At 35.4% G+C, this 21,987-nt stretch overlaps 1 long non-coding RNA gene across 1 annotated transcript; it reads right to left on the reverse strand.

The window, feature by feature from the left end:
* Positions 1-549: 549 nt before the first annotated feature.
* LOC116422401 lies at positions 550-21,449 on the reverse strand. Its single transcript, XR_004233013.1, has 3 exons — positions 21,434-21,449; positions 6,339-6,591; positions 550-2,309 (listed from the first exon to the last, which is right to left on the reverse strand). It is a non-coding gene; the product is annotated as an uncharacterized LOC116422401 (long non-coding RNA).
* Positions 21,450-21,987: the final 538 nt, after the last annotated feature.

Below are 21,987 nucleotides of genomic sequence, written 5' to 3' on the forward strand. Positions count from 1 at the left end.
TCATGTACTTGGGACCTCAGTGCATCAACTCAAACCTCAGCCCATTACAGAAAAGTTTTCTCCAATTTGTTAAAAAAAAAATAAATAAATAAACTACTAAACTGTACTTCCTTTGACCTAGTGATAGAGATATACCCCAAGGAGTTCAATGACAAAAAAAAAAAAAAACAAAAAAACAAAAAAAAAACTTGATATATGCCAAAGTTTTTATAGCAACACCTTTATGTAGTAAAGATATGAATACAAGATAACTAAGGAATGGCTAAACAAATTTTGTACATAAATGTAACTAATAGAATATTATTGTGCTATAAGAAATGATACAAAAAAGTATGAATTTATACAGAGTGAACTAAACAAAATCAGGAAAATAACATGCATGACAAAAAAAAAATGTAAGCGGAGCCAAGCATAATAGTATCTCAGCAATCACCAATACTAGAAAAACTGGAAAGAGGCTGAATTCAGGAGTTATAAGTTTTGGTGCATGTATTTGGGAATGGGGGAAAGAGGGGAAAAAATGGAACAAAAGGTTTTGCAATTGTCAATGCTGAAAAATTACCCGGGCATATATCTTGTAAATAAAAAGCTATAATATTAAGTTTTGATGAGTTAACATGACCAACTATCTGAACCAAGGTCAGCATTTATATAGTGAGTCTAGGAAAACAAGGAGGCACCAGTAGCCCTAGGAGAAGTAAAGAGATCCAGATTAAAAAATGGAGCAGATCCAAGTTTCCATACTGGTCAAAGCAAGATAGGTCTGAATAGATAGTCTTTGTACTGAAGACCCAAATGATAAAGGGAGATCAATGCCTTAAAAAAAAAAAAATCTAAATGGAAAGAACAGCACCATTTCTCTCATTTGTCATTTTCCCCTTTATGTATCTTCTCTTCTCCCCTTTTCTTTTTTCTTACATCTTCAAAATATAAAAAAACTACAAATCTTCTGTTTCACTTGGCTATATGCATAGCCCCCTGTGACAATGGAATTTTAAAAGAAGTTTTATAACAACCCGTTTCTACATTAGATTATAAATTATTACAAAGATAATAAGTCTTCATAAAATCTCTTCTGATTTTTGATTTGTTGCCTCTTATATTTTTTCCTTAACTTCTATATTTATATTTCAAAGGTAGTTTTTCAGCTTTATATGTCTCTTCAGGAATATTTTTATATTCTCTATGTCATTGAATACCTGTTTTAAAACTGGTAGCATGGTACTCAATTTTGCTGAATAAATTATTTCTGGTTATAGCCCTTTTATTTGTTTTTTTTTGGATAATCTCAATCCATGTTCTCTGTTCTTTTATGTTACAGTAGATAAATCTTAAGTAACCTTGATTGTGGCTCCTTAGCATTTGAATTCTCTTTCTAGTTACTTATAGTATTTTTTCCTTATTTAGAAGTTTTGGATTTTGGCAGACATTCATGGGAATTTCAATTTTGGAAATTCCTTCAGGAGGTGATTGGTGAGGGTTTTTTTTTCCCCCCTCATATTTTCATATTGTCCTCTTGCTCTATTTGGGCAACTTCCTCGATTGATTTCTTGAAAAATGATATCCAAATTCTTTTTATGATCATAGATTTCACATAATCCTATGATGCTTAAAATTATCTGACTTGATATGTTTTCTAGGTACATTTTCCTCTATTTGATTTGATTTTTATATTTTATATTTTCCTCCAGTTTCCCCATTCTTTTGACTTTAAGAGTTCTTGTCATCTCCTGGAGTCAATTTTCATTTAGTCTATTTTTTAGAGTTTGTTAACAAGGGTTAGTTTTTATAACTTATGTTAAATTATGGATCCCTTTTCCAATTCTCTTCTTCATCTCTCTCATTTATTTAATAATGTTTTTTAAACTCATACATCATTTCTTCAAAAAATTCTAATAGCTCTTTGGGCAAGCAAACTCTGAGGTTTTGATTATAGGTTATTTTAAATTATTTTCTTCTAGAGCTGTGCCTTGGTCATCTCCAGAATCATAAAAGGTCCGTTTTTGTTTGGTTGGTTATAATTGATGATGAGATCTGAGGAGTGAAATTTTAAATCATCCTTACTCAGAGAATAAAATCAACTTTCCTTTAACTTTTTTCCTTTTGCTAAGGAGATTATAACCCATGATACAATGGCTTTTCTTTAGGCCTTTCCTTGTGCCAGATGCCATACTATCTTGTTAGCAGCCTTAGTTGAAGTCCTTCCTTCTAGACAAGGAAAGAGAGAGGAAGAAGAGGACTTTTTAAAAATTCTCAGTTAATTTTAAGGATGCTTTTCTCTGGGTTGAGAAACCTAGGTGGTCTTTTCCCTGAAAGAAAAGAGAAAAAAAAACATATCAATTAAACTTAATTAAGACATAAAGTGCCATAAAAATATCAGATTGATAGCCTCTTCAAGCCTACTTCTTTGTAGTACTCACAATGCTTTGCAGATATTGGATGTGCAAAAAATACCTGCTGGTTGGCAGGTTGATTGACCCACTTTAAAAATTTGTATTAACGTATTTTATTTTTATATCATAGTTGTTTCCCTCTATACTTCTCAGCCCAATCTTAAATTATAAAATAGAAAAAAAATAGTTAAATAAAAACTAACCAATGCAGCAATCACATCTGCTAGCACATGCCATGTTCCACAAATGATGAATTGTATGCTCTCATTGCCTTGATCAAACCTCTGAAATCACTGAATTTTAACTTCATTAAAATTTCTTTAAACAAGCTTTTTAGGACTAATGATAAATAAAGAAATAAAGAAGCAATGAAGGGTAAGAGTTTTTGGATTTATTATTCTTTTGATCTCTGTTTGCTTCTTCAGAAAATATGCTTTGTTTTATTTCACAAGGATCTTTCAGGGGTTAACTTAAGAGCACTTTCAATAACCAGAGCCTGCCTGAACAAAATTATTGATGATGCCTTCTTTGGTGCTGTTCTGTCTCCTTTTCTCTACAACCTCCTCTTCTTTGAGATGTTCTTCCACAATTTATAGTAGACCAATAACTTGGTCTTAGCTCTTCAGGGTCCCAAGTTCCCACTGCAATGCTTACCCCCAATAGTGATAGACTCCAGGACTTCCATTCAATCTCCTTTCTTTCATCAAAAGATATCCCAGCTGTCTAGACCATAGTGATCAAAGTTAGCCATAGAATTTCATTGACTTAGGTGTAGGACTAAAAAAAAAAAAAACCCTGGAATGGGAGATGGGAAATCTGAATAATTCTAATTGGATCTATACAAATAACCAGATAAAATTAGTTCTTTCCCTCCTCTGGGTTTATCATAAACTAGGAAGAGATTGGAGAAAATCATAGATTTTTATAGCTGGAAGGGAATGTAGAGGTCATTTATTTCAACCCCCTCATTTTAGAGATGAGTACAGAGCCCAAATTCTTGAAATGAATAACTGGCCCAAGGTCACATAGGCATATGTAAGTGGTTGATCTGAGATTCAAACCCACATCCTCCAATTCCAAATCCATCACTCTTTCCCCTGGACCACATTGCCTCCCACATCCTTTCTACTTCTACTGTCTATGATTCATTTTCAGGCTTTTGGCCAATAGTTTAATATGCCTCTCCCCACCCCACAAATCCTCCACCCACTTGCCACAGAAACACATTTTAATAGAGACCTTTAATGACTTAACCCAAAGACTGAGAATTTAAGGCAAACAATAGAAATTTTAGGCCCTTCTGAAAGCACCAGGAAGAGAAAGCTTTAGGGACAGGAAGCTCTTTTTGGAGTCCCTAAACCTCCACTACCTTTACATAGAAGTAGACTCGGTTATCCCATTACATCAGTATTCTTCATTGTTTTGTGTGTTATGGACCCCTTTGGTAGGCTCATGAAGACTGAATCCCTTCCCAGAATAATGTTTTTAGATTTATGGAATAAAAAAATACATGAAATTACAAAATAAACCAATTGTATTGGAGAGGGATGAATTATTATTTTCTCATCTAAGTTCAGAGATACCCTGAAATCTGACCCCAAGGGAAGAATCTTTAATCTAAATAAATCCTTTGTAGTAATTTTAATTTTAGTAAATTTGGTAATTTTAGTAATATGAGTAAAGTTTAATAAAGTACTGACCTCAGAGCAAGGTCCGAGTTCAAGGCCAACCTCCAATACTTGTTATTTAAGGGACTCAGATCTAGTTCATGGGAGCTATGTATAACCCATTCATGAGGCCATTTTGCAAGCCTTTTAAAAGCTATATAAAATATGAACTGTTATTCTTTTTATAATTAAGTAGAATAGAGTGATTGGTCTAGCTACTCCTGCTGCACTGATAATGCACATTAGAAGAAGAGCATTAGGGGAACAGAGGTGATGTTCTACCAAAGGCAGGTGCTTCAGCAAAGATAGCAAGGGATAGGGAACTAAAAGAAATAAGGAAGTAGACACTCTACAGCCAGGGATTTAAAAAAAAAAAGACTCAGACTTTCTATACAATGATGATATCTTTCCTCTCATCTTCAAAATGATTCTGGTGTCAGCTTCCTGATGATAATAATCATCTCCCCCTTCCCAAGGACATCTCTCAAACTTCCCTTTGAAGATTTGTTATTGAAAACTCATGCTGATGTAGGACTTTTGAGGTATAAATAAATTTTAGGGTTGCAACCATATTGTGAGGTTGGTAGGACAAAAATAATTGGCAACCCTATTTTAAATATAAATAAACTGAGGCTTAGTGGTAAAGTGACTTAACCAGAGACACAGCTAATTTGTTGGAGCCAGTATTTAAACTCAGATTCCCAAATCCAAACCAAGCAGACTCTCCATAAAAGACTTCACTCACCACCGACTTTAGCCTGATCGAAGCAACTTCAAAGAAGCAAGGGAGATCCCCCTGGCAGGAACGCGATGTGGTTTTGTTCGGTACTGAAACAGTCTTGGGTGGAATCTACGATGGGCCTGCCTTAAACCAAGCCCTTTTCCAGAACAAAAAAGTCCAGTGCTAGTCTTCTAAAAGTTGCTGGGAGAGGGAAAATCTTAAACACAGGTGGAAGGGTAATCCAGAAGGAGAGAGTTGCTGAGGCAGGCCCATTAGCAGTTCAGGGTGTGACTAACTCAGAAGCAGTCCCAGCAATTACTGCCAACAACACTACCAGGGGCATGTGCCAAGATAGTCAAAGGCCCTTGGTGCTGCTGCTGCTCCCCAGCTCCATCAAAATGGTATATATAAAGTACTTAGCAAACTGAAAGCTCTCCATTAACTATTATTTTTGAAGCTAAATGAATTTATTTTTAAGTAGTCGATTTTTCAATGCAGCAAGAATTTTTCTTTCATGGCAAAGACATTTTTTGTGAATTTTCAGATATCTTAGATGGATCACTATAGAGACCATTTGGAACTGTTGGACAATAATCTTCCTCTAACAGGCTGCAGTGCCCGGGGCCTTAAAAATGCATTTGGGTTTCTGAAAGTATTGACTTATCTCCAGCAACACAGGGTTTGAATTAATTTTGTAAAGGGAGATGACCTTGGAATTGTAGCTAATTCTCTTAGCAATTCAATCACCCTACTAATCTGCCATGTCCTGGCTGATGTGTATCTTTGGAAGAAAAGGAAAAACAGAAGCAGCTTTCCTACCCATCTCCCTCCAATCTTTCTCTACCCTTATCTTTTACTGCTTTTCCAGTAGTTTTCCCCTTGTGGACAGACATCAGGGGCCAATCTAAGAGGAACAAAATAATTGTTCTCATTTATTTAGTACTTTTGCATTTAATAGTACTTTATTCCTGATTTTTCTATGAGAAGGGTAGGATTGAGGAAAGATCAAAGGATAAAAGGACCATAGATTTAGAAGCTAAAAGAGACTTTACAGGCCATCTAATCCTAAATTTCTCATTTTATATGTAGTATGTCATTTATTATATATTATTAGAGAACTCAATCAATTTGATGAGAAAGGTGAACCCTCCATCAATATAGATGATGAAATTAAGGCTCAGAAAAGGTATGACTTGTCCAAAATCACCCAGGTAAATAATTGGAAAAAACTGGGATTTAAACCCAAGTTCTATGATTCCAAATCCATTGATCAAAAGAGGGTAGAATTGCAGATAAGTGGCACTAGGATTGGAGTCAAGAAGATTTCTTCATGTATTCAAATCAAATCTCAGATATTTACTAGCTATGTGATCCTGGACTAGTTAATTCTATTTGCCTCAGTTTCCCCATCTGTACAATGAGCTGGAGGAAAAAAAAAAAAGGTAAACTCCTACAGCATCTTTGCCAAGAAAACCCCCTAACTGAAATAACTCAACAACAACTCTTAGAGGAGGACTTCGGGTTTAGCACAAACCTTGAATATCTAATTCTACTCACCAGAGGACTTCAGGACCATCCTGAGCCCCAATATTGGATGAGGAGTGATGAGTTGGAACTCGGGAGGATGTTTAAGCAGGAGTCCCTTTAAGCAAGACAGCTTTCCACTTTATATATCCTATCGCCGTGGAGTACTGAGCATGCACCAACTTGTTATTATGGACAGGTGTTTCCCACTTCAGTATAATTCTTTCTGCTTCAAGTAGGCACAGGTGGTCACACACCTCTGACTTCTCAGGAAGGCTGAGATGCCCTTGGGGGGATGGAGAGCCAAAGAAGATATATCAGCAGGGTTTCTTACCGGACTGGAGGGTCTTATACCTCCCCCAGGGTTCCCCACTCTCTATGACCCTCAACAAACAACAATCAAAAAATAAAATCATGGCAAGGAAATGGAAGCAGCAGCTATTGACTACAGTTACTATTATGTGGTACAGACATTATTATCCCCATTTTACAGAGGGGGAACTGAATCTCAGAGACGTGTCTAATCCAAAGTTTACACAGTAAATGGCAAAGTTAAACCTGAGACTCAGACTTGATCTTGATATCAGAAAACCTGTTCATAGGAGCCTAGTCTGCTTCACGATTATTTCCACGGAATAGGGTTCCCACTGACTGGCATTCACATTGAAGGGAAATTAAGGATGTATAGAGATTTTCTTGAAGGCAAGAATTGGAAGTGGAGGTTGGAGAGAACAAAAAGGCACCAGAAACCTAAAAGGCTAAAAAGAAGAATCCAAAGCCAGTATATTTCACGATTTGATTTAGCCCTGGTCATTTATCTTGCCATACCATTGGTAGATTTCTTTGTCTTCCTAAATCAGAGCTTTCAGCAGGCCATTTCTGGCCACCAGCTCTGTCAAAAATCTATGCTGGCTTCTTACAAGATATGGAATGATACTTAAATTCCTCAACCTGCATTTGAAACTCCCCATAGTCTGAGTCTGCCCTGACTCAATAACTTGTTTCTCACTGCTCTCAAAATCAACTGTACTTTGTAGGATGAAATAGAGGAGGAGGGGATAGAGAGGAGAAATCTCTCTTTTGTCTCTTACAGCATGCTTATTTGCAACTCTTACTTCTGGTCACTTTTTTTTTTTTTAATTTAAAACTTTTTTTTTTAATTAGCAGGCCTTGATTGAATTTCCAATTTCTCTGTTCCAATAGGGAAGGAGAAAAAAAAGGAAAAACAAAGCTCTTACAATAAATATGTATAATCAGGCTTTTTTCATAACCTCCACCTTTCAATGTTTTCTTATTGTCTTAAGACCTAGCTAAAGTCCTAGTGCTTCCATGAAGGCTCATTTGCCTCCACTGACCCAGACCAATCATTCATCTTGAAGATGTAGGATTTATAGTGTGTTCTACCTAATTTAGCATCCTGGCTACATCCCATCTCGCAGTGTTCTTAATTTCTCTGTTAGTCATCTACCCCAGGAGCTATACTGTTTCTTCTAGTAGCTACTAGTCCATTAATAATTGGTTCTGCCATAAAGTATGTGACCAGAAGTAGCTGTAGATATCTATCTATCTTCTATCTATCTATCTATCCTTCTATCTACTTGTTCTAGTCAATGCACAAATACTTCTGAGACATCAGTTATATTGAAAGGACTATACTAAGCATGCCAGGACAAAAATTAAGTATTCCCTCCCTTCCAGAAGTTTGTTTTATTTGGAGGCAATTCAAGATGTATACAGGCAAGTAAGTACAGGCAAGAGGGGGATACATTAACAAGTAAGGGGTGTGCTAACAAATGTTTAACAACCGACTCCCCAGAAAACAAATATGTACCTGACACTGTTTTAAGTTGAATTGACATTATTAACATTTTCTCTATCACTTATTAAGATTAGAATAAATCAAGTCCTGATTTGTAGCACTGCTCACTTCTGAGATATAAATACACATTCCAGAAATTTTAACAATGGACTTTCTAGATCCAGTCTAAGTTAACCCTAGCACACTCCTAGCAGGCTCCCATAAAATATGGCACCCAAGTTATTTTTGGAAGATGGTAAGGGACTCTTACAATTCAACTTCAGTTGAGTTGAATTGCCATTCAGACAAGAAGCACAGCAGTGCTAAGAATATAATTGACCAGATTCCCTTCTAGGTTGTTGTTTGGGGTTTTTTCAAGAGTCTTAAAGCAAAACAAAACAAAACAAAACAAAACAAAAAACCTAGAAATAGAATCATTATTGAGCTTATTAACAATGAAGCTCTGTGTATGGGGGCGGGGGCAGGGAGTGTGTATGTGTGCATGTGTGTATGTGTGTATTTTCTCCTTCCTTAATTAGGAACATGCTCTCAATAAATTAGAGAGAAGGCTGATAGAGCTGGGAAAGGTTGGAGAGCTTAATTCTATTCTCTATTAGATCAACCATCATTAAAAGAAAGTGCTTTCCTCTCTGAAAGTTCCAAGGAAGGTGGAGGAGCCAGACCATCTCTAAGAGAAAATGGGCCAAGACCGTGTTTCAATAAGGGTGTAAAAATGATTCACTAGACCAATAATTCAGTACAAGAAGACTATTGAGCACCAAGATAGAAAAGCAAGTCGGGTGTATTGAGGGACCATTCTTATAATAGAAAGGGCAAAGGGATAATGAAAATAAGTTGGTTGGATATCCACACCAGTAAAGTGTGGTGGAATTTTATAGGTTTCTTATTGGGTTTGAGCAGGACCAGGCATTAGGGGAAGGTTGTGGGAATTCTATAGCAGGGGACTAGTGCTGATTCATGTTACGGTTTGGTAGGGTAGGGGGAAGAGGCAGATTCTTGGTGTCTAATTCAAAATCCTAGTAAAAGAGATTCGGTGACTGTTACTGGTCTTATTCTGGCAAATTAACTCGGGAGTTTGGGGCTTCTTTCTCTAGCAGGTTGGGGAGCCTATTGACATCCCTAGAGACACCCACCATTAAGGGCATTGCGGCTTCTCAGTGCCAACATTCTACCACTCACCCATCCACACAACCTTTCTCTCACTTCTTCCTCTGACTTCATACAAGTGAAGACAAATTAAATAAATCACCATTAAGGTCCATCACTGAAGTAGGAAAAATTATAAAAAGGAGGAAAAGGAGGGAAGATCTTTTTTGTATGAATAATACTGGGCAAAGAGATATATTATCCCCTCCAGTGGTCAGTAGTCCAAAATGCAGACTGATTGTATGCTATTGGGATCTTTCTCTATTTTACATACATATTTACATACATATTATATCTGACTATGCAGACATAGTCTTAAATGGATCATTATAAAAGTCATGTGAAACACTTTCATAATAATTTTTCTCTAATATGTATCTGTACTGAACCTGATAAAAATTTGGATTTCAGAAAATATCTCAGTTAATATAAATATTTACCATCCTTTTCTAATTAATCACCAAACTATAGCAGTTGAAATTAAATTTAGACTCAGGAAAGAAATTTCTAACATCACAGTTTATTGGGTCCTTGAATAGCTTATGGTTTGAAGTTCATAATGGAATAATAAAAATAGTCACTGTTATTAAAGGAAGTAGATCTGGGTTTGAGGCTTAGTTTCACTTGTTGGTGGAAACCCCTCTGAATCTCAGTTTTCTCACCTGTAAAATGGGAATAATGATGCTTTTCTCAGAGTGTTGTTGCATAGTAAGAATTCTGTAAATTTTAAAAGTCCTTGACATATGTGAGTCACTATTAAGTTTGAGGAGTATTAGGTTACCATTCTGGGACCTACTGATTTCTAACTTGAGAATCACAGGATTACAAAGTGGTTTCTTAAGCCCATTTAATCCAAACTGCATCTCACTGAAGATTCTTTCTAAAATCTACCAAAAAGAATCATATGGTTATCTAAGCTGCTTCAGAAGAATTCTATGAAAACAGACTATTAGAGAGATTTCTAAACCCCAGCACCCTGGCAACCCCTGGAAGTGCCTTTCTGAACAATTTATAAGGTGATATCTCTGCTAGCCAAGGCTTGGCTTTAGCAGCAAGGTGGTACAGTACCCTGAAGACCTGAATTCAAATTTGATCTCAAATATTTACTAGTTGTATAACTGTGGCAAGTCACTTAACCACTTTTGCCTTACTTTACTCTTCTGTAAAATGGAAATAATAATAGTACATACCTTCTAGGGTTGTTATGAAAATAAAAATTAGATATTTATAAAGCACTTAGCATACTGCCTGGCACATAGTAGTGTTTAATAAATGCTTGTTATCTCTGTCTGTCTGTCTGTCTCTCTATGTCCATTCAGCATGGCAAAACTATTCTCTTGGTGATTTCTCCTTTAAGAATGTTATATTTGCCAGAAAGAGAAGCTTCTCTTACTGGGCAACTAATACTTGACTCAGGAACCTAGGATCTCTTTAATAGAAAAGGTAGCTTCTAAGATTGGAAACATTCATGTCTCAGGATTACTATTCAGTCACCTGTGCTTAGGGAGAAAAAAACACAGAACAGAAGAGATATCCAGAAATGTGCAGTTCTGTTTGGGCTTGCCTAGGAAAATACATAGTAAGCACCATTGACATGTGCTTGAGCCTTAGGCTGCCATAGCCACTGATGGAGAAAGAAGAGAGAGAAGTTCTTTTCCTTCTCCCAACTCTAATTGAAATTGACTGAAGAAAACACCTGATCTGTCACTAAAAGAGTACTGTTAGTTTCCAATTGATTTTTTTTAAGAAGGGAGATTCCATGGCAAAAGTCCATCCTACATGACATTCAAGAGACAATCTACTTTGACACAATTCCCAGTCAGAGGACCAATGCTATATTAACAAACTATAACATATAACCCTCAGCAATGCCCCCAGGAAGATAAATCATTTCTTCAACTGCATGGGAAATAAAGAATAAGGAAGGGAAGGGAACAAGAATTTATCAAGTATCTTCTCTGTGAGTGTTGTGTTAAGCACTTTGCAAATATTATCTCATTTGATCTTTACAACAATGCTCTTACTATCCCAATTTTACAGTTGAGGAAATTGAGCCAAACAGAGATTTAGGTAAATTACCCAGGATCACATAATAAGTGTTTGAAGCTACATTTGAATTCTGATCTTCCAGACCCTAGCTTCAGTGCTCTATCCACTGTGCCAGTTATTTTTCACAGGATCCAATATGGTATCATGAGTTGAATATTGGACTAAGAGTTCAGACATAAATTCTCTCAATCTGACATTTCTCAGCTGTAATATGAGGGGGTATCTCTAAGTGACCACTAAATTCCCCTCCCTCTCTCAGATCCTCAGAGATTAGTAAGTACTGCCAAAAGATTCACAAACACCACAGCCTACTAGACACCAGAAGATTTCATTATAATTTAAAATGCTCCCAAGAGATAAGTATGCTTCCAGAGTCAGAAAACTGCAATTTGTATGAAAAGAAGATACAAATTCACTTTCAGCAAAGTAGACAAGTTTTCAGACAAGTAGACTTGTGGCTATCCAAGTATTTCACCCATCTGAATGTAATTCCAACCAAAATTCTATCATAGATGATCCAGTTTGTGGGGATGCCAAAACTAGGAATAGGCAAATGTTCACCTAAAACCAGGTTTGAAAATTTCAACTTCTTTCCCCCCAGACATAATTTTATTTATTAAAAGAATCCATTATCTGAGATAAGGAACTAGCATTATTGTTAAGAATCTCTTGGAAACACCTTAGGTAGCCCATTTTGCCTTAATTCAACTTGCTTTAGAAGGAATCGTTTCATGGCTGTATTATTAAACCACACATTAAAATGTTAAACACACATTAGAAGGGATGTTAGAAAAGGCTCTGTATTTTGTACCTTTTGGTGCCAACTATACTGAATACACTGATTATCCTGATCCCACTAACTCTGGCCAGTGTGAATGTATATGTTACAAATAATGTCCACCTGAGGACGTGGCTAATGTTCTAAATTTAATATAAGTTTAAACATAAGAAAGCTCCAGGTAAAGATGTATCTTGGATTTTTAATTGTATTTTTCCTTAATAAACCAGCAAAATGAGCTGCTCCCATTTAAATGAAAACATTTTTTTTCTGGCGTTTTAATTTATACTCAATACTAATACTGGAAACACTTTTACAAAATGGTGTTGGACATTCTTCCAACAAGAATGTTGGCCATTGTTGGACATTAATTGTCAAGTTGTAGACTCCTTACTCTTTTGAAATGGATTCTGAACTTTTAAAAAATATCGTGATAACTTCATTTTAATGTATTTGGTTTCCTTTATGCTCCTGTTGATTTTATTTTATACATTTAAAAACATTATTCTGAGAAGGGATCCATAGACTTCACCAGACATGATATATACACAAGAAAAGATTAAAATCTATATCTGCTAGGGTATGGGACTAGGGTGGAGAGCAGCACCTGAAGAAGGGACAGGTTAAAGAAGGAATGAAGAACAATTCAGAAAGACAATAAATAGGGTCTGAGGGAGAGAATTTTTCTGGAGCCAGAGGATCTTTCAACTTGTAATCCAGGAGAGTAAACAAGATGCTGTGCCAAGTCAAACTAGATTTTGTGGGGTCACCAAATCCAAGGAAATCTAAGGATTAGGTAGAAATCAGAAGGAATTTGTGGCAATGATCCAGCCAGGGAAAATAAGCAGAGTATTTCAAGGTAACACACTAGGAGGGGAAGCAGTAGTCATCCATGTAATGACAGTGTTTCCTGCAGTTTCTCCACCCTTAACAGCATGGTTTTATAGCAGCAGCCACACCCTCTCCTTACTCCATTCTGTTGGAGTTGCTGAAGACCTAGACACTATCCCTCCCTCTAGAATGCCACCATCAACTTAGTGGGATGATGTTAGTAGAAGGTCTCTTTTACATATTGATCTGAGCATAATTGACATAGAGATCATTGCATCCATGGAAATAGATGAGAATATCAAGAGAAATAATATAGAAGGAAAAGAGAGACAAGAATAGAATTCTGGGGAATACTCACCATTAGTGGCCATGTCCTACATGAAGATCCAGCAAAAAAAAGAAGAAAAAAAAAACTGAGAAGAGATCAGAGAGGTGGAAGAAAAACCAGAAGAGAGGTAGTATCATAGAAGCCTAGAGAGAAGAGTGTATAAAATGTGAGAAATTGCAGAAGAAAATTATTTTTTTAGAAGACCTTCTCTTTCCCTTCTCTCAGGAAAGGATCTAAAAAGGGGTCTTCATCAAACATTTCTCCCTTCACAGAAAGGTCAATGGGTAAAGAAACAATCTAAAAGTGCCCTGGGCTTAAGCTCTATGCATGTTTATGACATGAATGAGGGTAAAGCTCTCTTCTTAATTGACTTGGATTTTCTGAAATAATTCCTTATGGATCCATTACCACCATGCTAACTGTCCTTTTGAAGGCAAGAGGCATTCTTCATCTATGTTAGAAGAAAAAAGAACAGAATTACATATGTCATATAGAGGACAAAGAAGATTCAATTTTTAATGCAAACATGTAATGTTTTTTTAAAGCAGAAATACTAGTTATTTTTCATTTTCACATCACTTTTATATCTATATAGATCTCTTTTCCTTCCCCTACCATTGGAAATAATTTTTAAAAATTCAGTCCAGCAAAATGAAACTATCAACCAAAATTAACAGCATATTCAATGTTCCATATTTCCACAAAGATGGGAAGGAGGTGTATGTAACTCCTTATCTCTTCTCCAAAGCCAAGCTTAGTCATTTTAATTACAAAGCATATATCTTCAGTTTTTTATTATTGTTTTTTTTTCATTTATATTGTATATATTGTTTTTAGGGTTCTGTTTATTTAATTCTTCATATCCATGTAAGTCTGCTGTGCTTTGTTGAGTCCTTTATGATTTTTTTTTAAAATAGAACAATAATTTCCCATTATGTTCACGTAGTTAGATAGCACAATAGATAGAGTGCTGGACTGAAGTCAGTAAGACTCATCTTACTGAGTTCAAGTCTCTTTTCAGACACTTGCCATCTATGTGACCTGGACAAGTCCCTAATCCTGTTTCCCTTCAGTGTCCTCATTTGATAAATGATCAAAAGAAGGAAATCACAAACCTTTGTGGAATCTCTACTCAAAAAACCTCAAATGGGATCATGAAGACTCAGACATGACTGAAAAATGACTGAACAACAATCTATTTTGTTTCTAGTTCTTTAATATCATAAAAAATCCTGCTATAATTATTTTGGTGCACATAATAACTTTCTTTCCATATTTAACCCCCTTCAGCTATATGCGTAGTAATAGGTTCTCTGGGTCAATGACATTTAAGACACTTAATTTCACATGACTGGGCTAATTTACAATTTTACCATATCTGTCTTTTCATAACTTCTATCATTGCCAATTTATTGAATATTTTGATTCACATTTCTTATTTTTAGTGTCTGTGGTTGTTGATTATTTGTAATTTTTCTAAGAACAATTTGTTCATATCCTCTGAACATTTATTGGCTCAAGTATGGTTTTTGGTCTTATATATTTTATCAGTATTTTTTTAGACCTTTAGCAAATATATTTGATGCAAAAATTTATTTCTAAACAACAACTTTTCTTATCCTAATTACAATAATTTTGTTGTTATAAAAGCTTTTTAATTTTATTTAATTCAATTATCTATTTTATTTTTATAATTGCCTCTCTGACTCTTGTTAAGAATTCTTCTCTTAGCTATAGAGGCTAAATGCTTTTCAGAGGAATGCTTTCCCTCAAGGAATAATATTTTAATACTTTCAGGTAAGAGATAATCTAAAAAGGGACAGAAAAAAATAACATAGTAGGGTGGAGCCAAGATGGTGGAGAGCAGACAATTGTCTGGGTGACCTACTCTGAGCTTCCCTCAAATTAACAGCAGATTAAGCCTCTGAACTAGTTTTGGAGTGACAGAACCCACAAATATTTTGAATACAAAAAATTTCCAGAAGAAGAAATTTTGGAAGAACTTCAGAAAAGGTCTATTTCAATTGGGCAGGGGGAGAGGCTGCCCCAAGTTGGGGAGCCAGGGTGTTGCAGCTTCTGCACACTGGGGAATCTACTTAGAAGCTCTTAGACTATTATGTCCTGGTTGTAAGCCAGTGATAAGCAGATTTGCTGTAAGACATCTAAAAGCAAATACAAATGGCAAATTGTGAGCCATTGAGTCCCAGAAGAACTTGGGACTTGGCCACCCAGCCCTGGAAGTCAGTCAGCAAAATTATCTCAGGGCAAACTAAAGCAGTTGTCACCACTTTGCCTTAAGAGCAGACCTCAACCTTTAAAAAATGAGCATAAAAGCAAAAAGAGCTCTGACCATATAACCCCAGAGGGTAATATGAGTTGATCCCCATTTCACAAAGTTCTCTTGGAAGAATTCAAAAAGGATCTTAAAAGAGAATTAGAAGAAAAATGGGGAAAGGAAATGAGATCTTTGTAAGAGGGTATGAAAAAAGGAAAACCAGAAATTATCTGAATAAAAACTCTTTTAAAAAATAAACTTGATGAAATGGGAAAAGCATATAATTCCTTACAAAATAGATATGAAAAAAAAAAAAATTCATTGAAAAACAAAATCTATGAAATGAAAAAAAATGCAATGAACAAAACACTTCATATAAAAGTTCAATTGGTCAAATGCAAAAGGAGATAAAAAAACTAATTGAAGAAAATAATTCACTAAAAATTAGAACTGAAAAAATGGAAGTGAATGAATCAATGAAACTTCAAGAATCGGTCAAACAAAACCAAAAACAATGAAAAATTGGAAGAAAACATAAAATAACTCAGTGGAAAAAAAAATAACATAGTAAAGGTAAAGTTTGACTTCTGGTTAAGCAGCAACAATCCAGCCTAAGCTTTGGCAGCTATTTGTTGACATTACACAACAGTGAGATCTGTTACCTTTCTAGCACCTGAGTTCAAAGAGTGACAGAACTTTTCAATACATGTCAAATCATGACTACTATCCCCTTCTTGTGATTTATATGGGAATAAATTATACTTCCAAAGAATCTAGGAAAAATGCTGAAGATTACATGGTCTTAAACAATAAACAGAAATCCTTGGTTGTGGGAGATTGTTTTTCCTTCACCAACACCAATCAAAAACAAGGAATACAGAAGAGAATCATAGATTTGGGGAGGGCGCAGCTTGTTAAAGAGATGGCAACTGAGAATAGTATATGGATTTCTGGGCTATCACTAAAAATAGAGGAGTAACAGATTACTGGCCAGGATTAGAGTACAGCAGTAAGAGTTGATTAAAAATATATCTTCTTGCAAGTTTAATGTAAAGAGTTCTAAACTGAAAAGGAATTCTTGGTGAATGTATATTAACCAAGCTAGTTGCCATACAGTATAGGAACAGGAGAGACAAAATCCAAGAAATGAACTAGTAATGAAACCTATGACTTCCTATACAAATGAATAAAATATGAGTAGTAAACAAGATGAACTAGAAATCCTGATATAAGAAGGCAAATTATGACTGAGGTATCATTGAGACTTAATGGGATGCGGTTCATGATTAGAATTTTTGCCTTGGAATTATCTTCTCTTTTCAAAAGAAACTGGAGATATAAAGTGGAAGGGTTAGAGTTATACTTAAGTTTAAAAAATAAATCTATGCAAGGAACTACAGGAACCAGAGAAGGGAATAATGATGAGAACATTTGGTTAAGATCAATGGAGGAAGAAACAGCAATATTGTCACACAGCACACAAAGCACCACATGGAAAGAAAGAGCAAATGGATAAGAGCAAATTCAGGAAATAGATCACAGAAGCATGATATAGTTAGTAGTGATGTAGCATTTCAATTATCCAGACATCTGCTGGTGCTCCTTCCCTGCCAAAAGCCATGGGGATGATCATTTCTTCATTTGCCTTAGTGATAATTTCTTCCTTGAAAAAGTAGAAAAATCAACAAGGGAAATTTCTATTCTAAATCTGATTCCCACCAACAAGTAGACTTTGCTGGGGTTAAATAGATTAGAACTTTGAAGGGAATGATCCTTTGATCTAAGAATTTGAGATAGGAAAAAGGAAATCTAGGAATCATTGATAATAATCATTGATAAATCACTGATTAGATTTGGACATAGATGTTTTCTGAAAAGGAATAGATAAGATCTTATAAACTAAAATTTTATAGGAAAACCAGACCAAGAGGTATGGAAAGTTCTCAAGAATGAGATTATAAGAGTAATTTGGAACTATGCTCAAAAAGTTATCAAACTGTGCATACCCTTTCATCCAGCAGTGTTTCTACTGGGCTTATACCCCAAAGAGATACTAAAGAAGGGAAAGGGACCTGTATGTGCCAAAATGTTTGTGGCAGCCCTGTTTGTAGTGGCTAGAAGCTGGAAAATGAATGGATGCCCATCAATTGGATTGTGTGGATAAATTGTGGTATATGAATGTTATGGACTATTATTGTTCTGTAAGAAATGACCAGCAGGATGAATACAGAGAGGATTGGCGAGACTTACATGAACTTATGCTAAGTGAAATGAGCAGAACCAAGAGATCATTATATACCTCAATAACGATACTGTATGAGGATGAATTTTGATGGAAGTGGATTTCTTCGACAAAGAGAAGATCTAACTCAGTTTCAATTGATCAAGGATGGACAGAAGCAGCTACACTCAAAGAAAGAACATTGGGAAATGAATGTAAACTGCTTGCATTTTTGTTTTTCTTCCAGGGTTATTTATAACTTCTGAATCCAATTCTCCCTGTGCAACAAAAGAACTGTTCGGTTCTGCACACATATATTGTATCTAGGATATACTGTAACCTATTTAACATGTATAGGACTGCTTGCCATCTGAGGGAGGGGGTGGAGGGAAGGAGGGGAAAAATCAGAACAGAAGTGAGTGCAAGGGATAATGTTATAAAAAATTATGCTGGCATGGGTTCTGTCAATAAAAAGTTATTTAAAAAAAGAATGAGATTATAAAAACACAAAGAGAAATAATCCTGAGAGAGGGGGGGAAAAAAGATGATTGCTTAAAGAGATCTCTTTAGGAATATGAGGAACTCATCAACCAAAATAAAAAAAAATTGTCCAAGGACATGTATACAAGATAGAAGTATGGTCAGGTAATGATTGATTAATATAAAATATGAATGGTATGATCCTATAAACAGAGTATTAGAAATCTTCATGCTAATGCCAGCTAAGACTGGCAAGGGGGGAGGGGGCTGAGGTTGGTTACTATAATAAAAAAGAAACGATTAAGGAGGGGATGTCAGTGGGAAAAGGAAGAACATTTCAGAGATGTTGCAAAGATGAAATCAAGAGATCTTGGAAAGAGTCAAGGATGGCACCTAGGTTGAGAACCTGAGGAAGTGGAAATATAGTGTTGTCCTCTATAATAATAGGGAAGGGAGAAAGGTGGTGGGGAGGATTTAGGAAGAAAAATAATGAATTCAGTTTTGGTGTAGTAGTCATCTTAAACTTATGTTAAAGAATGGATATCCCATACACTTTTAAACTTGAGATTTCTAAAACTGAATTCATGATCTTTGCCCTAAACACCTCTTTTATTCTTAATTTCCCTATTATTCTAGAAGGCACTGCTATCCTGCCAGTTCTCTTCTTTCCCTTTCTTCTTGCCTTTTCTTTCTTCCCTTCTTTCCTTCCCTCCCTTCCCTTCCTTCCCTTCCTTCCCTTTCTTCCTTCCTTCCTTCCTTCTTTCTTCCTTCCTTCCTTCCTTCCTTCTTCCTTCCTTCCTTCCTTCCTTCCTTCCTTCCTTCCTTCCTTCCTTCCTTCCTTTCCTTCCATCCTTTTTTTCCTTCCCTTTGTTCCTTTCTTCTCTTTCTTTCCTTTCTTCTTTCCTTCTTCCCTTCCTTCCCTTTCTTCCTTTCATTTCTTTCCTCCCTCCCTCCCTCCCTCCCTTTTTCCTTCTTTCCTTCCTTCCTTTTTTCCTTTCTTCTGTTTCTTAAAGGTAATATGTTCTTTTTATAGTTGATTTATATGGCCTCATTAATAGAAAGTTATGATTAGAACATATCAACCATAAAAAGAATTGTCATGGACAGACAAGAGATGTCTTGTGAAATAAAGAGTCATTTCTTAGATAATTTAGATAACTACTATTACTCTGTTCCCTGAACAATTACTTTGTGTTGACCTCCCTGATGTTGTGCTGTTGCTAAGTTCTGCTTCATGTGATCCTTGGATTTGATTACCCTTTTGAGCTCTGGTTTGATCTGACATGGTATTTTCTTCACTTTCCTTGATCATGACTTAAATCATCTTCCTTTTCTCCAACAGAGTTCTCTTCCTAGGATCATGGTAATTGGCCATAATCCCCAAGAGCATGAATGCCCTGACCCTTCCCACTCCATATACCCTAAAGAGCAGGAGTCTAATAGTCTCATTTCCATTCCCCAAACTGGAACAGACCTGTTCCCCTTTCTACAGCTCAGACAATGTCCAAGTTAGTCACTTGTTGATTCTAAAAATCCATCATCTACAGGAGGTAGAAGATGGTTAAAGGATGTATGCGGGAATTTTATGAAGGGAGGGGATAGGTGACAAAACCACAAGACCAGATGAGATCATGATGCTACAGCAACAATTGGATTAAATCTCATGAGCTTAGAAGTTTTCTGGGAAGACAGTGGGTTCCCAACATGGGGTTTGTCTTCTGCCTTCCTATTATTTGCCCAGGAAATTTCTCAGATTACTTCACTGAGTAAACAGTATACTTCTCTGGATTTCTGGGTAACTATGGACAATATTATGGTTTTCCAACTCTAGGGATTTCACACATCTTGGACCAAGATAGACTTAGATATGTCCTACATAGTGAGACCATAGTGTGAGTACTCATTTTGTTGGAACTGCACCTACCTTGTGAAAAACGACTTTCATTGCATAAGGTAGAAAGATTTTAAGACTTCTGACACCTCCCTCCTTTCAATTAAAATTGCCAGCCAATAGTTCATTGATCATATTCAAAGAGTATCAATTAATAGTTCTATGTGAATTTGGAGGGAAATATCCGTTCTAATTCTATCCTGTCCAACTGAATCAAAAACCTGGGCAAATATTAATAGTTAATAATAATGCATCCCTATATGGTGACTTTAAGAGTTACAAACCACTTTCTTTACAAAAAATCTTTTAGGTAGATAGAGCTAATATCAGCATTCTGTTTTGTAGAACAGGAAACTGATTTTCAGAATTATTAAATTACATTGTTAATAAGTGATAGATTTGGAACTCAAATTTGGACTTTCTTGGTTCCGTATTCACTGTTCCTTCTATTACTATATACCATACATGATGTATAATTTTCATAGTAGCTTTTTATTTTCAAAATATATGTAAAGATAGTTTTCAACATTTATCCTTGCAAAACTTTGTGTGATGAAGCATATTTATCAGTCATGCGAAGCCAAGAGAGACAGGTCAAAATGATCTTGATAGACTGAAAATCTAGAGTGAAATTGATAAGTTAGAACTAAATATAAATAAAGTTAAATTCCTATATTTAGGTTCAAAAACTCCATTTCACACATATGGCATATGGTGGAGAGCTATTTTTGGCAGCAAGTGATGGAAAAGATTCAGAATTTTTAAGTGACAAAGAATTTTGAGCTGAAAGGTCACATACTACCTTAAAAAGCTAATAAAACTTTAAGCAGGATTAACAGAAATACAAAATTTGGATTAAGAAAAAAGAATAGCCCTAATGTATCTTGAATTGAACAGAACAAAATTGTAATATTGTGTTCAATTTTAGTGATACTTTTGATAAGAAAACTGATATTTAGAAGAGGGTGACTCAGATGGTGGGAGGATCTGGAATCCCTATCAAATAAAGAGCCATTAAAGAGACTATGAGTGCTTTTGAATGGAGAAGAAAAAGCTAAAAAGAGAATTAAGAGTTTCCTTCTAATATTTGAAAGGCCTTTAATTACAAGGAGTAAACTTTTATGTCTGTGTTACTTCAGAATTAGAACAAGAACTAAAATTAGAACTAATGAATCCAAATTATAAGGAGCCTGATTTGGGCTCACTATGAGAACTAAAAATAAATGCTTTCCAATGATGGAGTGATTTCCCCAATCTAGTAGTAAGATCCTTGTTATGAGAACAATTCAAGCAGAAATTGGATAACTTACCAAATGATCATCTCCTGTTATGGGAAAAAAAAAAGAAAAACATTTTATATCTTTTTAGGAGGTTGAACTAAATAACCTGTAAGACTTCATCCAACTCTAAAATTCTATAACTTTATTAAAAGCATAGGGTTTTTCTTAAATTAAGAAAGTAATTACTTTGCAATCCTCAGTGCACTCTAGAAATGGGTTATATAATTATTGTTAGTAATATATATTAGTGCTAATAAGGTATAGAAGGTTAATAACATATAAAGAGATCTAGGAATCACACCTATGATTTCATTGGTATAGGTGAGGAAAGTTCCTCTACCAGCTGATGCACTCCCTGCAAATTATAATCTTGGAAAGAGCAGTTAACTTTTAGCAGTGGTTCTCAAATTTGTTCTCAGTATCTTTATACTATTAAAAATTATTGAGGAAAATTTCTCTACCAGCTGATGCATTCCCTGCAAATTATGGTCTTGGAGAAAGATGACTAACAAGATGTCTTGTTCTCAGCATCTTTATACTATTAAAAATTATTAAGGATCTGTCCAAAAAGTTTTTGTTTATGA

The sequence above is a fragment of the Sarcophilus harrisii genome, chromosome 3, assembly GCF_902635505.1.
Source record: "Sarcophilus harrisii chromosome 3, mSarHar1.11, whole genome shotgun sequence".
In the NCBI taxonomy this organism is placed as follows: Eukaryota; Metazoa; Chordata; class Mammalia; order Dasyuromorphia; family Dasyuridae; genus Sarcophilus; species Sarcophilus harrisii.